Raw genomic sequence first — 17,799 nt, 5'->3', positions numbered from 1 at the left:
GGTTTTACTTGTCAGAACTTGCTCTTCAACATGATTATTAATTTAATAATTTTTGTAATTGAACATTCACGTTTATATTTATAGTTTGAAGTTTTAAAATGCAGACTATGTTTTCAACTTCCCATTTAATATTTTATTGAACAGTTTAAAAATATTTTTTTTGCAGACTAATGAAAATATTTACTTAGCCAGAGGTGGGTCATTATGAGGAGAAATTTAGTTCTCTTGCATTATCTTCAGAGGCCCAGTGCAGCTACTACAGAAATCAATACCCAGCAAGGTTCTTGTGTCTATTTTGCATAGTATGATACTAAAAAAAATACCTAAAGCTAATAATATAGAAGGATCTAACCTCCATTTGCAAAGACGCTGATGAATTTATCCTGTAATGATTTTGAAAATCTTACTTACGGATTAAATAAGGACAGTCAGAAACAGTAAGAACAATTAAAGAGTGGTTAGGAACAAAAAGAATCACAGAGTGGTTGGTGTTGGAAGGGCTCTATGGAGATCACCTAGTCCAAATGCTTGCTAAAGCAGGCTCACCTGCACAGGAACCCATCCAGGCAAATATCTCCAGAGAAGGAGACTCCATGACCTTTCTCGGCAGTCTGTTCCAGTGTTCCATCACCCTCACAGTAAAGAAGTTTTTCCTCATGTTTAGAAGGAACTTCTTGTGCTCCAGGTTGTACTCGCTGCCCCTTGTCCTGTCACTGGGCATCACTGAAAAGAGTCTGGCCTCCATCCTCCTGACACCTGCCCTTTTCTAAGCAATTGATATTTCTAAGCAATTGATAAGATCCCCTCTGAGTCTTCACTTCTCTAGGGTAAACAGACCAAGCTCACTCAGCCTCTCCTCATAAGAGAGATGCTGCAGTTCTCTCATGTTCATGGCCCTCTGCTGGACTCTCTCCAGTGGTTCCTTGTCTTTCTTGGGCTGGAGAGCCTAGGACTGTACACAGTACTCCCGATGGGACCTCCACAGGGCAGAGTAGAGGGAGAGGTTAAACTCTCTTGACATGCTTGCCACACTCTTCTCCATGCAGCCTAAGAGACCATCGGCCTTCTTGGCCACGAGGGCACGATGCTGGCTTACAGTTAACTCGTTGCCACCAGGACTCCCAGGTCTTTCTCCACAGAGCTGCTTTCCAGCTGGTCAACCCCTAACCTCTAGTGGTGCAGGAGGTTATTCCTTCCGAGGTGCAGAACCCTAGGTCATTGATGAATACGTTGAACAAAACTGGACTCAGTACTGTTACCCTGGGGACACTGCTGGCTACAGGCTTCCAAATAGACTGCACCGCTGATCACAACCCGCTGCATCCAGCCAGTTCTCAATCCACCTCACTGCTCATTTGTTTAACTCACGCTTCCTAACCTTACCTCTGAGGATGTTATGGAAGACAGTGTCCAAAGCCTAGCTAAAGTAAAGGTCGACAACATCCACTGCTCTCCCCTGCTGCTCTAACCCAGCCAGTTGTGCCATCACAGCAGGCTATCAGGTTGGTCAAGCATGATTTCCCCTTGGTGAATCCATGCTGGCCAGTCCCAATAACCTTCTTTTCCTCCATATCCATAAAGATGACATCCAGAATGAGCTGTCCTGTCACCTTTCCAAGGATAGAGGTGACGCTGATTGGCCTCTAGTTTTCCTGTGTCTTTCTTGTCCTTTTTGAAGACTGGAGTGACACTGGCTTTTCTCCAGTCCTCAGGCACCCCTTTTGTTCTCCATGACCTTTCAGAGATAATGGAGAGTGGCTTAGCAATAACATTTGCCAGCTCTCTTAGCATTTGTGGGTGCACCCCATCAGGGTCCATGGATTTGTGGGTGTTACCTAAATGATCTCTAACCTAGTCCTCCTTGATCAAGGGAAAGTCTCCAGACTTTCCCTCTTTCCTCGGGGGTTCAGAATTCTTGAGGGAGACATTCCACGTAGGCCTTAGCCTTCTTTGTTGCATTCCTGCATACTCTGACAGTGTTCCTATGTACATCCCAGAATTTTTTTCCACATTCTATAAACTTTCTTCTTCCATTTGAGTTTTTCCAGAAGCTCCTTGTTCATATATGCAGTTTGATTAAGTGAAGTGAACAACCATATACAAGGAAACTGAAGTGATATAATATTTATTTAAGTTGGCAGGAGAACGTATAATTGGAGGTAGAATTGGGAAAACATGGTGTGCAGTTATTTTGAGTTACTATATTTTAGCAGACTTAATAATGTTTTAAAGTGGTGGTAATCACCTTTTTAACATAACCACAACTGAACTGGACAAAGTAGTAGAAACTGTAGTTTAGAAAGACAATCCTATGGTTGGATATAGGCTGGAAAATACAAGTGTCAGTACTTAAAAGTATGAAATTTTTTGTGGCAAATTTTGAGAAATAAATAAGAAAATATCAGAATTAAGAAAATATTTCTCTGGAGTACTAGAAAGTATATTTGTAAGTAGTTTTAGACTCTAAAGACTAATATTGTGATGAACAGTAACAGTGTAAAGAGATGGCTGCTTTCTTAATGCAGTTTGTGGGTGTTAATTTGCTTAGCCCCGTTTTCCATCTGAGTTGGCCAAAGCACAGACAGTTAATTTCCCAATTTTTATAAAGTACATGAATAACTCGTCTGAGATGCTTTTGGTTGCTTCTTTGAGTGGTTGTGTAGATGGATTTCAGTGCTGGTGTGTCTGTGCCTTATGAGGGCAAGGACAAATTATTTGGACAAACAGAGTCTATTAGATGGTATCAGCAGACTACTGCAAGAAGCATCCTCCTGTCCTCTGTATTTAGGGCATTAAATAGGGACAAGAGCACAAACATTCTTGATTTCATTATTTCCATCATACCACAAAGATGGAAATAATGCAATATATATGCTGTGTGATTAATTTAACCTTATATGTAATAGCATAATTAATTTCATGCAGTAAAGTAAGTCCTTATGACCATTAGCAAAATACAGTTTGAGTTAACGTACCAGATATATATCTTCTTACATGGATAACAGAGTCACAAGATGCTGGGGTTTAAGATGTTCCCTAGTGTGATTCTTCAGAGGGCAGCATGTTCCATAGTAACATTTCCTTTTTCCAAGAGAAAAAGTATGGTGAAGGAGGGAGAAGACTTTCCTTGAAGAGAAATCAATTCATTTCTAAGTCACACAAGTAAAGCTGTAGCTATAATTTAAGACAGTGTCTCTTAGTGTCCTAAAAGCGGTTATTCTGAGCTTATGGGAAAATCTCCATTACCAGCTTCCACTTGTATTGACAGGGAAGTCTGATGGAAGTGAGAGGAACATGAGTCTCAGCACAAGTTGCTGCCCATGCACATAGCAAGGAATAAAAGATTCATCAGCAATATGGTGTGTCTTTGATTCATGTATTTTAAAGTCCAGGACCTGAAAAAAACTATTTTATTACTTGTATGCTCCCTGCAGGCACCTTGATAGTGACTGGCTTTGTATTGAGCACCACATGTATTTATAACCCTGATAGTAGCGATTGTGTTTTCAGTCCCATGTATTTTCAGAGCTGAGTGACTTGTTGGTCTCATGGCTTTCTCTCTCCTATTCTCTAACAAGCTACCTGGCTTATTAGAAACAATAAACACAGAAATAGATTCCCTTCTATGACTGATCATGGAAGCAAATGTACCATTACAAACCAGTGACAGAGCCTTCTGTATCTACAACAGAAAGGGTTGAGGGGGGCTAGCAGTTCAGCGTCAGCTATCAGTGCTTCAGCACTTTCATTTGCTATTTCAAATTCAGACTGGAGCAGTATCCGTAATCTCCTAACCAATCACTAATCCTCAGGGATTTTGAACTGCCAGCCTGCAAGATGTCTATTTTTACATACATAGGGGTCCATGCAGCAGAAAAGAGACATTAAGATTCCTCATAAGAACACTGGACTGCGTTACAGAGTGCTGTACCCTCTGGTATTTTTCATGAACCAAGCAGGAATTTTTTGTTGCTTTTGTGTTCTCCCCTCCCAGAAAAAGTAGCCATCCTCACAGCTTGTCTTAGAAGATAAAGAACTGTAGTACCACACAGATTATTTATTCAGTTCACACAGATCTAACACTGTATGATCGATAGTTCCTAGACTTACAAAAAAAGGCACATTGATTTAGAACGCTTGGTTAAGGTTTTGCTGTTATACATCATATTATCAAGAGCTTTTTACTTCCCAGAGGAGAGGTCCTAAACAGTAACAGGTAAATCAAACTGGTTTCTGAGTCATCTTATAAGATCAGTGAAAATATCTCAGCATTTATAGCTTCTCACAAAACGTTCTGTGCTTTGCCTACATCAGGCACGGAGTTGACTGAAACCACAACCTTGTAAGTACCTGGTACATGCCGCATCAGATGTCCGTGGTACACAAAGAAGTTCTCTCCTCATTAAACTTTGGACAAACAGTACTCAGTACAGTGTCATCTTCATACATTAATGTACCAGGGGTCAGGCTGACAGTCAGGTCTGTTCAGAGACAGGGATTTGTTCACATTCAAAATCTCTGATGCTCAGGGGATGCTTTATCTCCATCTAAGTATCTCAGAGTCAGGACCCACTGCCTTGAACAAAAAGTACATTTGGTTTTGTTCTTCAGGGACTTCCAAACAAGTGCTGATAATCAACATGATAATTAATTAAATATTTTGTCAACAAGCCACTGAAGGGCAAGACTGTTTTCAGGAAATTTTATGTGACATGTGGCTCTGAATTAAGCCAGTCAGAACCAGACAGCATTCAGAGTTAGAGTTGGTAAGGTTGAAGGTTCTGAGCCTTTCTAAACTTCAGTGTATCCAACCATCATAGCGGGGAGGCAAAAGCAATGGCCTGTCTTCCAGAGTTAACTTTTTCAAATGGGGACTCCTGAACATGCACTTGGTCATAACAGACACAAATAGGTGTCCTGTTCTAACCAGAGAAATGCTGACAGCTCCTGAAAAATGTTTTCTTTACCTGTTTAATAACATGGGGTTTGTATGCCTTTTTTTTTTACCTGTCTTTGTGCCTTGTGAAACTTTCAGTACAATCTCTTTGGCTGCTTAGTCAAACATTCTCTTCCAAAATAATAATTGGATCCTGCAGCCAAACCCAGTATGATTATAGCTGATAGACTGGGTGTTGCCTTGGTGAAATCTGCTGACAGAAACTGTTTTGCAACAGTACAGATAATTTCATGTCAGAGTCACTTTAACCAGAGTTACTCACATACCGAAATGAGAAGGCTTTCTGTTTGAGTATCCTAGCATCATCAGCCTCTCTTAGCGTCCTCTACTTCAATCGTACGGGACTGTTTAATAGCTCTGATGCTAACTGGACTTTATATAATTTCTCTAAGAGTGCATTTTTCTGCAATAGCTGCTTATCTTCTGTACAGGGGTACAATGTCCCTTACCTTGTAGTGAGGTTTCTGAAAGGCGTTTGTTTATATTTTTACCCAAGATGGAGACTTGTCTTACCTATCTGTATAATTTGTTACTAATAGAACTAGGCTTTCCTGCCTGCTTGAGAAGTATTCCTGTGCCTTGTAAAACACATGGCAGAGAAAATGGGATTATACTGCATGGGTTATGAATCTCCTACTGAAATAATAGGAAACTCTCCCCAGCTTCTATTGTTTTAATTATTATGTTAACTGTGCCCGCTTAAGGTCTACTGCCAAACTCTAGAAACAATGTGCTCCTCCTTCAGAGGAAGCTTAAAATACTTCAAGTTTTCAGATATAGTTTATCTTCAGTTTTCAGATATAGTTTGCAATGATTCTTTGAGCTTTAATTCTTAGCAAGTAATTTTCTTAGAATGGGACTAACTTCTGTAGATTGACAATTTCTTTTCCTCTATTTTCACTCCCTAGTATTCTTTTAGATTCTGCTTGCAGGAAGAACAGCAGGGTTTTAAGAGCACAATATGCATGACTGCATCTTTTCCTCTGGTGCTTCTTCCCTAACAGTGGGAAAGAATGGCTCACTCAGAATGTGCTCATCTAAGCTCACAGTTCTCCAGGATCTTGGAAGGACTTCTGTGCAAGAGCAGTTTCCACATCTGCTACAGATAGCGGGCAGACTGGTAGCTGATTGGCAGAGCTAAGAAGAAATAGATTTCCAGCACTGGAGCAATGGACTCTTCTTCAGAGACTGTAATTAAAGTACCCCCCTAACACTTCTTCGAAACAGCAAGAAATGTTTCAAAATCACACATGAAAAGGATGGACAGGGATCAACTTCCCACCTTTTCTATCAATAAAAAAAGGGGGGTGGATATGACGAACCTGGCAGTAAGCAGGTCCAAAGCAAATAATACAATAAATTATAGTTTTCTATGTCCATGAGTAATCTACTCATGACATTCTTTGCCTAGACAATGTGAAAGAAGATCACACAGATCTGAGGAGAGGCTGCACAAGACCTTGGAAGAGAGATACAGTAAGGGTCACTGATTAGACAAACCGCATCAGGCTCAGGAACCCACCCCTCCCTTCCCCAAGCTAACGCAAAGTTGGGTGCTGGAACCCACAGGCAATATTAAATGTGCTTGTCCTGGTCCTGCTGTTCTCTGAGAGGTACTTGGAAAAGAACTGGCTTATATCTATTGTTGGAGATAAGTAAATGGTCCAAGTGTACGCCTGGCCTGAACCAGACTGACCTGCCTTGTATTTTTAAAATATGATTTAGTTATAAATCTTGGCATAGTTACAGTCTTACCAAAACCGAAACAAATACTCTCAGGACTTTCCCCTCTTTAAATACTATCAGCAAGAATCAACTGTATTCAGTCCTTCTCTTCCCTGTTGCTGCACTGTCAGCTTTGCTAGCTGCATAGTCTGTGATACTTCAAAGATTTTATGGCATATGTTAATGAAATGCCTCTACCTCATCCCCTTTTCCTCCCTTAAGCATGCCCTTACATGAACCGAACTTTCTTTATCTCTTTAGAAACTTGTTGCTACCGTTGTAATTTAGAGTAGTGACTTTTCTTGTTCCTTATGCTGAAGATTCTCTCTGCTACAGAGAGGAAATATTTGAGCCCACCAAAGGAAAGAGCAAGAAGAAATGGATTGAGAATCTATGGGATAATGTTGTTCCCATCACAATAATGTGGGAGGAACAATTTTATTCTAATTCTTTTTAAGGGAATAAGTCAAATCAACAGATCTCTAGTGCCAGAACTGTAAGTCACTTTCCAAAATTCAGCTTTTTTCAAAATTCAGCTTTTTCCAAAAGGACCACAACCTTTATGTTGTATTTTCACAAATAACTTCCCTTCTTTTAAGCTTGAGGAGTTGTCCTGATAGTAGGTTTATTCTCCTAAGTCATTCAGCAAGGAGAAGGAAATTCAATGGGAAGTGTCTATATTTAGCAGAGATTAAGGTAGTCAGCGCTAATATTCAGTTTCCTGGTTAGCTTAAAGTCCTTCACTTCAGTAGATGGGCATGGGCAAACACAGCAAGAGCTGGAGGAGCAGGGGAATGGAAAGGGATGGAGGAACAGGGGAGGACCTAGAGCTCTTCACAGCACCTTTGACCCTCTGCCTCCTGCTGCTGGTAAATCTGCACCTGAACAGCCAGTACTTTAGAAAAAAAGACTCTCCTGTTTGGCTTTTTACTTTTAACACCACAGGTGTTAAGCAAATGAAGGCAAACCTCTGTGCCAGAGCTCTGTCTCTTTAACTTTGCATGTTTACCAGCAGGCACAGTAGGAACCCGTTCTGTTTTGAAGCATAAGTGGCTGATAAACCCGAAAGGAAGGAATCCCTATTTTCTGTTGCTTGTGTGGCCTCTTGGAATGATTAATATAGGTTTAATGAGTTCTATATATATGCTTTATTTAAATTAAATGATTCTTTTTCAACAAGACCACTTTAAGAAGTATGGAAGTAGGGCAGCCTGTATTAAGGTTAAATTTACTATAGTTATTTTAAAATAACACAATAAAAATACTATGCAACATATTTTTCGATGCTAAACTTTTAAGAGAAAGTCAAACCACCGAAGGGTAGAAGTCACTAGCAGTGCACTTGGAACTATAACCTACAGAATGCTAAATCTGCTTCTGGTAGCTTTTTTTTCTTTTAATGTACTCATCTACTTTATACTAATGACTAGTATGTTCAAAATTGAAAAATCCACTGTGAGTTAAAAAAACAGGCAATTTCACTTTTTCTCATCAGATCAATGAATGAAAACAGCAAAAGGATGAGATGTACTAATGCTAAGTCTTGAAGGTCATGCTGACCACAATCACTTCAGTTCACCAGCTAACAGTAATTAGTCCTTGTTGAATAAATCAGTTTTCAGTACGATATGTTCTGATATTTTTTTCCTTACGTATTATGTGCATCTATAGTTATTTGACTGATTAAAAATTATGTGCTCTTTTGCTACATTTTAATTGAATTCCATCTACATGCATTTAACAAATTATAAACGGACGACTGAATCATGTGGTAAAGAAAAGCCATTAAATTTTCTATCATAAAATGTAATAATGAAAAATCAGAGGTTAGCTGTATAGATGATTAAATAAAAAGTGTACGGGCATGGAATAACAATCTGTATAGGAAGAAGGATCATATTTTGTAAAGAGGATATATTTAGTTGAATAAGGGCTTTTAAAAGGGAAAAACAATGCTAATGTAAAATCATACCCCAAGAGACTGCATAAGACAAAGTCTTTATCTTTTCTGTTTTAGAAGGTAGTTAGAATTGATAATTTGCTTCAGAGACACAATCCAATCCACCCAGTCTGCTGATAACATGCACTTGTAGTTCTGGGTCCTAAACAAACACAATATGGGCCTTGCAAGTGCTTTAGAAAGCCCTGGTTAATAATCAGTTGTCCAGGAGTCCCCTCTGACCTGCGTGGGCCCTCCTTCATCTTGGAACAAAACCCCGGCAGCTGCTGCTTACATGAGCCATCACAGTGCAGAAACTTCACTCCTTGCTGCTGCCCTGCCTCTCTCGGCTTTCACCCTGCACGAAGCGAGAGAAACCTGCTCCTGCAACTTACCTGCAGAGCAAATTAAAGAAAGCTGGGCGACTGAATTACTGAGACCTGCCCCAGAATAAGATAGGAGGAGATGACCTCGGGTTAGACGACCCTGACTATCAAGAGTGTTGACTTGACAAATAATAATTGCTTGATGATTGCTCTAGACTTGGAAAACATATGTTATCGTGTTCATGCTGTATCCTCTGATAGAGATTGTTTTCATTACGCATACTGGCTATTTCTTAACTCCGCTGAACCTACTGATGTGTGAAAACAAAGATAAGTTCAAACTAGAGGTCTCAGACTTGGAAGATTTAACCTCAAAAGTCTCTCCTTTGTTCAAGTGACTGCTTTTGGCTAGCGGATGTCTGTCTTTAACTCAAGAATCAGTCTATGTCCAGCATCTACAGTGGTCTTTGAAATGCTTTTTTTTTTTTTTTTTGAATGGTGTCTTTGTTAAAGCTGGAGAAGTTTCAATGAAAGAATATCTCAGTTTTGTTCTTGGTGAATGCTATTGTATGAATTATCTCCTTACATAGGTTTTCTGCATTAAGGCTGTTGGACACATTAAAGAGCAGTTCACAGTCACAACTCGGTATTTAAGGCAAATGCACAAGTTTAGCATTGATTACATATTTCATACTGTAAGATTGTAATTTTTTTTGTCTGTTATGTAACAGAACTTCCTTTTGAACAGTCTACAGTTACTATTTCTTCCCCTTTCGGCAAAAGTTTTAGTGATAATATAAGCATGAGTCTTTTCCAGTTGAAAAAGATTTAATTTTCTTTGAAATAAAGTACTCTTTTTTCTGAAAAGCTAACAAGTCTCTCCCTGAAATAATCTTTTTATGTTTTTCTTTTTACCTTCAACGTGTCTGCTTAAGCAGCGAGAAACTTCTCAGTGCAAGAAGGGCTGTGGAGAGACATAAAAGATGGTATGATATTTTTTGGGCAGTATAGGTTGCTAAAACAAAAAAAAAGGAAGGGGAGGCAGCATGCGATGTATAGCAGCCATGGGCTCTGGTGGTTAGAGAGGTGTGTGCTTGCTCTATTACAGAAAAGGTGGATGGAGTCTGGCAGGGGTCAGTACATGGTCACTCATGACCTCAGGTGTAGAGAGGTAGAATGCTTGTGACATGATTAGCAAGAGAATGGGGGGGGGGGGCTTTGATTCGTTCATTTACAAAGTGTCAGAAAGTACGTAGGATACCACTTTCTTATTTGATGAAGACTTCAGTCATCCAACTCAGCACCTTCCATTACAATTCTTTTCTCTCCATTTCCATGTGCCTCTTCCCTGTTTCCGGCAGGCTGTCCCTCTAGAATGATGGATCTTATGCATGAGAAAACAACAGTTTTGCTACTACTGATAAATCTGTTGTCATATGACACAACCCATCATTATTTTAATTCTTCCTTTAAAATGAAATGTCTGCCAGACTGTATGTTGAAATCACGTATTATTAACAAGCACAACAGTAGTACCTAGATCTAATAGACAGCTTTTTATCTATATATCTCAACCTTTTTTCAAACCTGGAATAATGTTTTGTTCCTTTTAAAACTCACAGAGCTTGGGTAGAAGTGGCTGAAGCAAGATTAAATGGCATTTATACCTTCTCACTGTTGGGCTGCTTGACAGATGCTACTGTGGTGATACAGCTCTTCTAAGCCTCTGAGTGACACTGACTCACTGCATCTACGCAGAGCTTTGTGCAGACCCTCCTGCTGCTCCCCAAAATTTCCCTGATTCCAGTAGGAGGAGGCTTATGGCTTCCTTCCGTAATTCCTACAGGAAGATCCTTCCTGGGATGAGATACAAGGTTTTTAGTGATCTTTTCCAGTCAAGTCTTCATATCTAATGTGAAGAGTGGAAGATTGGTAAGGATTTCAGTGACCATAATTTTTGGTTCCTTCATGTGGAAATACGATACAGCATGAGAACTCCTTTAAGGGAGATCTTCCTAGCTGGATTACCCCTTTGACATTCAGTAGGCACTGCTAACTAGGCACATTGCCTCTGGAATTATGATTTTTCCATTTTGAAAAGATAAATACACAGGTAAACAAACTGTTGCTAAACACTTATTTCAGCTCTTAGGTGATTTTAGACTTTTTACCTTACTTGGGACATCTTGTAAGCATCATTCTCTCTGTTAGATTCAGTGGGAGGTAGGACAGGTTTAATTGTCTGCATCTTAGAATTGAAAAGCCATTGGTGAAATTCTGAGCCAGGGTCAGGATTACGGCACTCGTTTGAACTCCTATTCCCAACCTTGGCCAAAGCACCACCCATCTTCCACCTTGATACAGATTAAACATCAGCTATATGATTTAACCTGAAATGTCTGTAAGAACTGTAACTAGTAATCTGTGCTCAAATGGTGGGATGAAAGAGATAGCAATTTTATTCTTTAATGTGTTAATGAATCCATCATATTTAAGCATGTTCAGGAAATTATGCTAAGTCATTCAATTCCTTTTTTTTTTTTTCATTTATTCACAGGTCTACTTTACCTGTAGTGCTGAGCTGTTGTGATGGTTTGGTTTTTATGACTTGGGTCAAGCATGAAGCTTTCAAAACCACATGTCAAAGGTAAGTTAGTTCAAAAATATTGTTATTTATATACATCCCTAAAAATGCTGTATGTTTATGGGGGGAACTTTCATCCCTTAACTGAAGGCTCGGCTCTGTTGATAAGCCACAGTCCTGCATAAAGGATGTTGTGAAGCAGTATGCTTTCCTGCAGAGAGCTCTCATAGAGCTCTATTTCCTCCCGGTGCTCTCCAATATACCAAGGAAGCGTGCCTACTGCACCAGCTTTTAAAATAGTGCAACCTGATCCTTTCTTTACAGATCAAAGGGTGGGGGTGGGGAGCGAAGGTGGAAGAATAGCAGCCTAGATCCTCCTTTCCATTTTGGGTCTGATTTTCTCTCTTGAGTCAAGAGAGTATTAATCGTGCGTGACCATTATGAGAAAGGACCCTTTGCTCTTCCCCTTCACAGTTCTTGTGACGTAGGCCAGGTTTAATCTAGTCCGTGTTAGGAGAAACTAAGTACACTTACAGGTTTATAATGAGCTTCCCCCTCATTTTCGTTTTCCCTCACTGGTATGTAAATCATTACTTGCAAGGGATAAAAATCCGTAGGAGTTACGAAACTGAAGTGATTGCACTAATGTGGAGCTCCTTCTAGTTAGTCTGTGGTGTTTATCATGCTGTTTAGTGTTGTAAAACTAAAATGAAATAAACTCCAAATCAAAAGAGACCATCTGATATTTCTGTAACCAGCTAATAAAAGTAAAATTGACAGCTAAAGTAAATTACTAAACATATCTTTACAAACAAGCATAGACAATATGTAAGTCAGGAAATTGATTTATTGGAGTTTCACTTGTGGGTAGGGATTTAGAAGTTGTCCAGATATAGTAGTTAATAGATTTAACTTGGAAAGACTACCAGCATTAATATTTAGTCAGTATTTGTGACAGCCAATCAGTACACTGTCATACAGTGGAATCTTTGTGAAATGTATTATTTTATAAGAAGCACATACCACATTCAGCCAGAAACAAGGATACTGAGAGTTCTGAAAAAGTACAGTGCTTTTGATATTCTCTTTTGCCAGCTAGTGTTATCTAGTTTTTGGCATATTTATTTTTTACTTCTCTGTGCACTCTAAAAGGCATATTTCTCATCTTTTGAACTACTACTGATTTCCTAATTTCTATTGATCTAATACAAAATATTTATTTGTAGCTCTAATCTACTCTGAGAGCACTTTTCTAGTCTGTGCGAAGTATAACTTGTGTACACATTGTGTACACATTTTTAAGTAATGCCCTGATGAGCTAATACCTGTACATATATGGTGTTGAGAATGTTAACTGTACATGTAGAAAATATTCTTGAAAAGTACTACAGTACTCAAAATTATTCTGAAAAATATATCACTTTTTATAAAGCATTAATTGCAAACTTGAAAACTGTTCTATTACACATATTGCTAGAGGATACAACTCAAAATCCTGAAGTAGGTTCAAGAGAAGGAACGGGGGAAAACAATGCTTCTCATTTTCAGATACTAGAAACGAAACTTGTGTAAAGATTTCTCCAAGAGTGCTATCAGTCTTTGGTTAGAAGGGTCATGCCACCATTGCTGAGCTGCTGGAAGGAAGGGAGAGTTTTCTTTCCCTCTTTCCGTAAAACACCAGTTACTATAAAAAGATAACTGGAGCTGTGCTGCTTTCTTCCTGCGCCTCAGGCTCTGTTTTTTAAAACTTTTTTCTCCCCCTGAATCTTACCCATCACAGTCACCTACTCCACTTTCCTGCTGTTAATAGTTTTGTCATAGGACTGCAACAATATGAAATGGACGTTTTGGATAACTTAAGAGCTGGGTACAGGCTTCTAAAAAGCAGTAACTGGACTTGCAGTCTTGTTAGTTATGCATGGCTGCTGCTTGTTAAAGTGCTACTGTGCAAAAGCTGAAACACTGGAACTGCCTGCTTGCAGAACCAGGAAGGCTGTGCTGTCTGAATCAGTCAAATTTCCAAATGAAAGCTAGTAACACCCTTTGCAACTGGAAAGATAGAACTGTCTTTTAGGTTTTAAACAAAAAGCTGTGGAAATTCATAGCATAGGCCTTTATGGTCACTGGGGAAAACTACTTATTGTCATTAGGAATTACGAGGCTGCATTTTCTAGAAGAACTAGAGAGGAGTAGAAAATTATATTTCAAAAACAAAAAGTATCCAAGTATCTTGGATACTTGGATAAAAAGTATCTTTTTATCAAAAATAAAAAGACACCAAAGGGTATGGTCAACATGGTCACTACACTGCAGCAGAAGTTGACTGTTAATCTTTTTCAAGAAGGAAAAGGGAAACGAATGGTCATTCAGATAATCATATGCTAAATTACTCATTTATATAATTCAGGTAATCAAAAGAAAGGCCTAGAGAAATTAATAGTAAACAAGCTATATTATATAAAACAAACAAAAAAAACCCTTGATCTTTTAGACCTAAAAACCCTTTATATATATAACGTAAAATCAAGTAAACGTTACATACTGTATATATTAAAATACAGGGTTCAGCCTCCCAGTGAGTTAATACAGTTTCACGTTTCTTTGTACTCTAGTAACCCAACTGTAGTCTCCAATCCTTTTTGATAGTAAAACCAGAAGGGGCTGTTAATGCGAGCAGATATGTGTGTGTGTGTGTCTGTGTGTGTGAGTGTGAGTGCACATATGTACCTCCTTCCTTGACAAGTTAATTTAAGACATATATGTAATACACACAGTGTGCTTCTATTTTACTTGCTCAACGCTAATACCTTTATGTGAGGGAGACTGAATGAACGTTTGTTTATCATCTCTGGGAGCATGACAGATCTGCAGAAAGATTAATTCCAGTCCCAAGGCCATAATTTGAGAGCACAGTGGGTTTGAGGTACACAGAAACCTAGCTGACGGTGACAGGAGCTGGCTCCAGTTCCTGTGCCTCGGTCTGTAAGCCACATCCCTACCCAAGCTGCTTTTCCAGTCCACCTAATACATCTATCCACCTTTTGTTTTCAGCAAACGGACATCGTTGGGGTTTGCTTTATGCTGTTGCCACTTTCATTTCTTTTCAAGTTCCAGAGCGGCAGAGGCAGCCTGGCAGCAGCACTTGGGCTCTGAGCACAACAAAACTAGTGAGCCCTCCAGGAGCCAGTTACAGCTCCCGGTCACCGGCCAGCCGTTGCTTGTCGGAGTTAGCATGCTTAAGTTGACATTGATCCCTCGAGGGACTAGCTACCAGCTAAACAAAACTGGAGCACAGGGGTAGCCAAGCATGGATTCTCTGTGACCCTGTGTCAAGACCTGTGATCTTTTTTAAAAGGCAGCTATGTTACCTCCTTGCCCTCTGGGACTCACAGGGAATCCCCAAGTAAATGAGGCAGGAGTTATTTACATCTCCTTGGTGTCTCCATCCCAATCTCTTTTGGTCGATTTGGTTGGGGTTTTTTTTAGTAACAACAAGAGATGATGGAATACTTTAAAAAGGTGGATTTGTTCCCTTATGAAGGCTTACTGCAACAAAGCAAGAATAATTTGCCCCATCAATTATAGATAATGGAAAATGTGTAAGTGTCTACGTGGTTAAAAGAGTGAGTGTACTGCCATTGATGGTACCGTGACTGGAAAGGCTGATGCATTTGAATTTTACTAGTAGGTTAGAATATTTAGAAGCCAGGAGACCTATAAAGTCTAACTATTAAACATTCTGAGGGTAGAAAAGCTCATTTGCTTGTGCAGAGGAAATAGAGCAAAGATACACCAGGGCAGAGAAAGCCAGCAGGACAAAGGAGATACTATTGACTCATTCCAGACTGCCGACTTAGCAGCTCAACTTTGTTTCCTTTTAACTTTTGTAACAGTAGGAGCTCAAAGCCTCTCAGTCTATTTTCTGCACACATAGAAACACCCAGACTTCAAAAAGTAAAACACTTTGAAGAAACCCAAACCATTAACACATTAAAAACTGTGCGTACTACTAAACAAGGCTTCACGGTTACTTGAGTTTTGTAGTGAGTAGATGATGGTGTTTTAGTAATAATTTTACACTGCTGCGTTCTAGCTGACAAGTATCAGTTTGTAGAACACTTATGGTTGGTTTTAGTGCGATATGGATTTATTGGCTTTGCAGTGGGTAAGTACTGCTTCAATATTTTCACAGACTGAGTAAACGTGAGTAAAAATTGAGTCTGTGAGACTTTCTTCCCCAGCAGCAAATATGCAACAAGTTTCAGCCCTATAACACCGCACTCCTAACCCTGGGAAGCACACCATGCGTGCAATTTAGATTTTGACCTCGGTGCTTACATCTGTGTCCCGTTTAAAACAAAACAGCTTTTTATTGTTCCCTCTTGACAATGACGTGGACAAGGCCACTGCTCTGACAGCTTCTACGCTCCTGTGTCCCTGTGCCAGACCCTGCCAGGAGACTGTTTCTCTGCAGGGACCCGGGGGGGGGGGGGCGCAAACCTTGGGAGAGCGCTTAAACTAACCAAGTACCCCACTTTTTGCCAACACAACCTCGCCTTTCACCCCAGAAACCGCTTCGAAAACGTCAGAAACCGTCAGAAAACTCTAATTATTCGGCGTCGTGCAAACCACACGGGGTGGGTTCGGTGTTTCGGGGTGGGTTCGGTGTTTGCAGCATTTCAGCCTTGGGCTGGGCTCCCCCCCGCCCCGGTCCCAGGGAGGGGCGGCCGTGTGTCCCCCCCCGTTGGCGAGGCGGGTTGTCACTCAAAGCGACGTCACAATACGCCTGTGTGAGCGCTGTAAACACTCGGCCGGGCGTGTGTGTGTGTGTGTGTGTGGGTCTATGAGGGATACGGGGGCGAGCATCCCTCCCACCCCCCCCGGCCGGATGGGGGTGGGAGAATGCTCGCCCCCGCCTGCATCCCTGCCGCGCATGGTAGCGGCACGAAAGGTAGCATCACTGGAGCAGGGGATGATGTAATTCTCCCTCCGGCCAGTAACTGCCTGCGCTTGCACCGATCCGGCTGGCAAAAGGGGGGGAGGTGGGGGTGTTTTACGCGTGATCTCCCTGACTGCGCACCCCCCGCCTCTTTAAAAGCCGCTCTGCTCCCTCCCTCCCCCGCTTCTTCTCTCTCCGTGGGGCGAGGAGGAGGGAAGGGCTGGGATTGGGGAGAGAGGAGGAGGAGGAGGAGGGGAGCCCCGTGTCGTGTGTGCAGGGTAAACACACGCCGCGGGGAGCGGTAAACAAGTGCCTTTCGCCGCACGGTAACTTGGTGCGGGTGTGGGGGGTTGTGTGTGCGTGTGTGTCCCCCGCGCACACACACACGCAAACACACACACTTCCCCCTAACAAAAGCCGTTTAACAGCGGCGTCAGCTTTTGTTCGGCGGGCGGTGGCAACCCCCTCCTCTCCCCATCACCTTATTTCACCGAGGGGTGTGTGTGTCCCCCTCCTGACTCCATACCCACAGGTCTCCCACGCCCCTACCGCACTAAGCGCCTCCAAACACCTTCCAACCCCCCCCGTCCCGGTCCCTCTATGGGGCAGCGGGCAGGTGAGCGAGCAGGCAGCCCCCCAATTCCCCATCCCCCATAGAAAAGGCAGGAACTAAATAGCACTTACTGTCAGAAGAGGAGGGGGCGGGAAGCTTTTCTCTCGGTGCAAAAGCAAAATAGCCACTCTCAGGACCGTGCCAGCGTACGAGACAGCGAGGAAAAAAAAAAAGAAAAAAAAATAGAAATAATCTTCCAGTAGCGTGCGTGTGTGGGAAGCTTCGCCTTTTAACCGGAGGAAAAGAAAATAACAAAAAATAACCAGCCCCCCCCCCCCCCCGCCGCCCCCCGGTTGCCTTTTTTGTGCAGTTTCAGCAAAGCTGCGAGGAAGTTGGTCCTTTTGTTCCACTATTTATAGATTGCGTCAACATTGCGAAAAGGAGAAGGCGGAGCAGTGGCTCTCGCTCCTCGCCGGGGGGGGGGGGGGGGGGGGAAGGACCGATCCTGGGGCGGAGGGGGCGCACCCCGCACGGCCTCGCGCTCGCAGGCGGCCTCCGCGCCGTCCCCGCCGCCCCGGAGCGCGGGGGGAGCCGGGCGGTGCGGGGAAGGGCGCCGCTCCCCGCCCTGCATCCGCACAGCACCGCCCCGCGGCTCCGAGCGGGGCCGCATCCCGCATCCCGCACCGGCCCGGGGCCGCCCCGCGCGCTGCACAGGGCAGGTGCACGCACCGTCCAGACCCGTTTTCTTTCCGAAGGGTTAGTGTAGGGGGGAAAAA

At 41.9% G+C, this 17,799-nt stretch overlaps 1 long non-coding RNA gene across 2 annotated transcripts in view; it reads right to left on the bottom strand.

Annotated features, from left to right (window-relative positions):
- LOC128851668 (uncharacterized) overlaps positions 1 to 17,423 on the bottom strand; it is a 38,742-nt gene extending 21,319 nt beyond the window's left edge. Inside the window, exons 1-3 of one of the 2 annotated variants that reach the window (XR_008449096.1) lie at positions 17,155 to 17,423; positions 10,209 to 10,331; positions 9,863 to 9,911 (exon numbers count right to left, since the gene is read on the bottom strand). This is a non-coding gene — a long non-coding RNA (uncharacterized LOC128851668). The remainder of the gene's footprint in view (positions 1 to 9,862; positions 9,912 to 10,208; positions 10,332 to 17,154) is intronic. The other variant, XR_008449097.1, reaches the window with a different exon arrangement.
- Between the last annotated feature and the right edge of the window lie 376 nt (positions 17,424 to 17,799).

Source organism: Cuculus canorus, chromosome 1, assembly GCF_017976375.1.
Source record: "Cuculus canorus isolate bCucCan1 chromosome 1, bCucCan1.pri, whole genome shotgun sequence".
NCBI classification, from domain to species: Eukaryota; Metazoa; Chordata; class Aves; order Cuculiformes; family Cuculidae; genus Cuculus; species Cuculus canorus.
The sequence above is the reverse complement of the archived record's forward strand: the minus strand, read 5'-3'. Positions and strand labels throughout refer to the sequence as shown.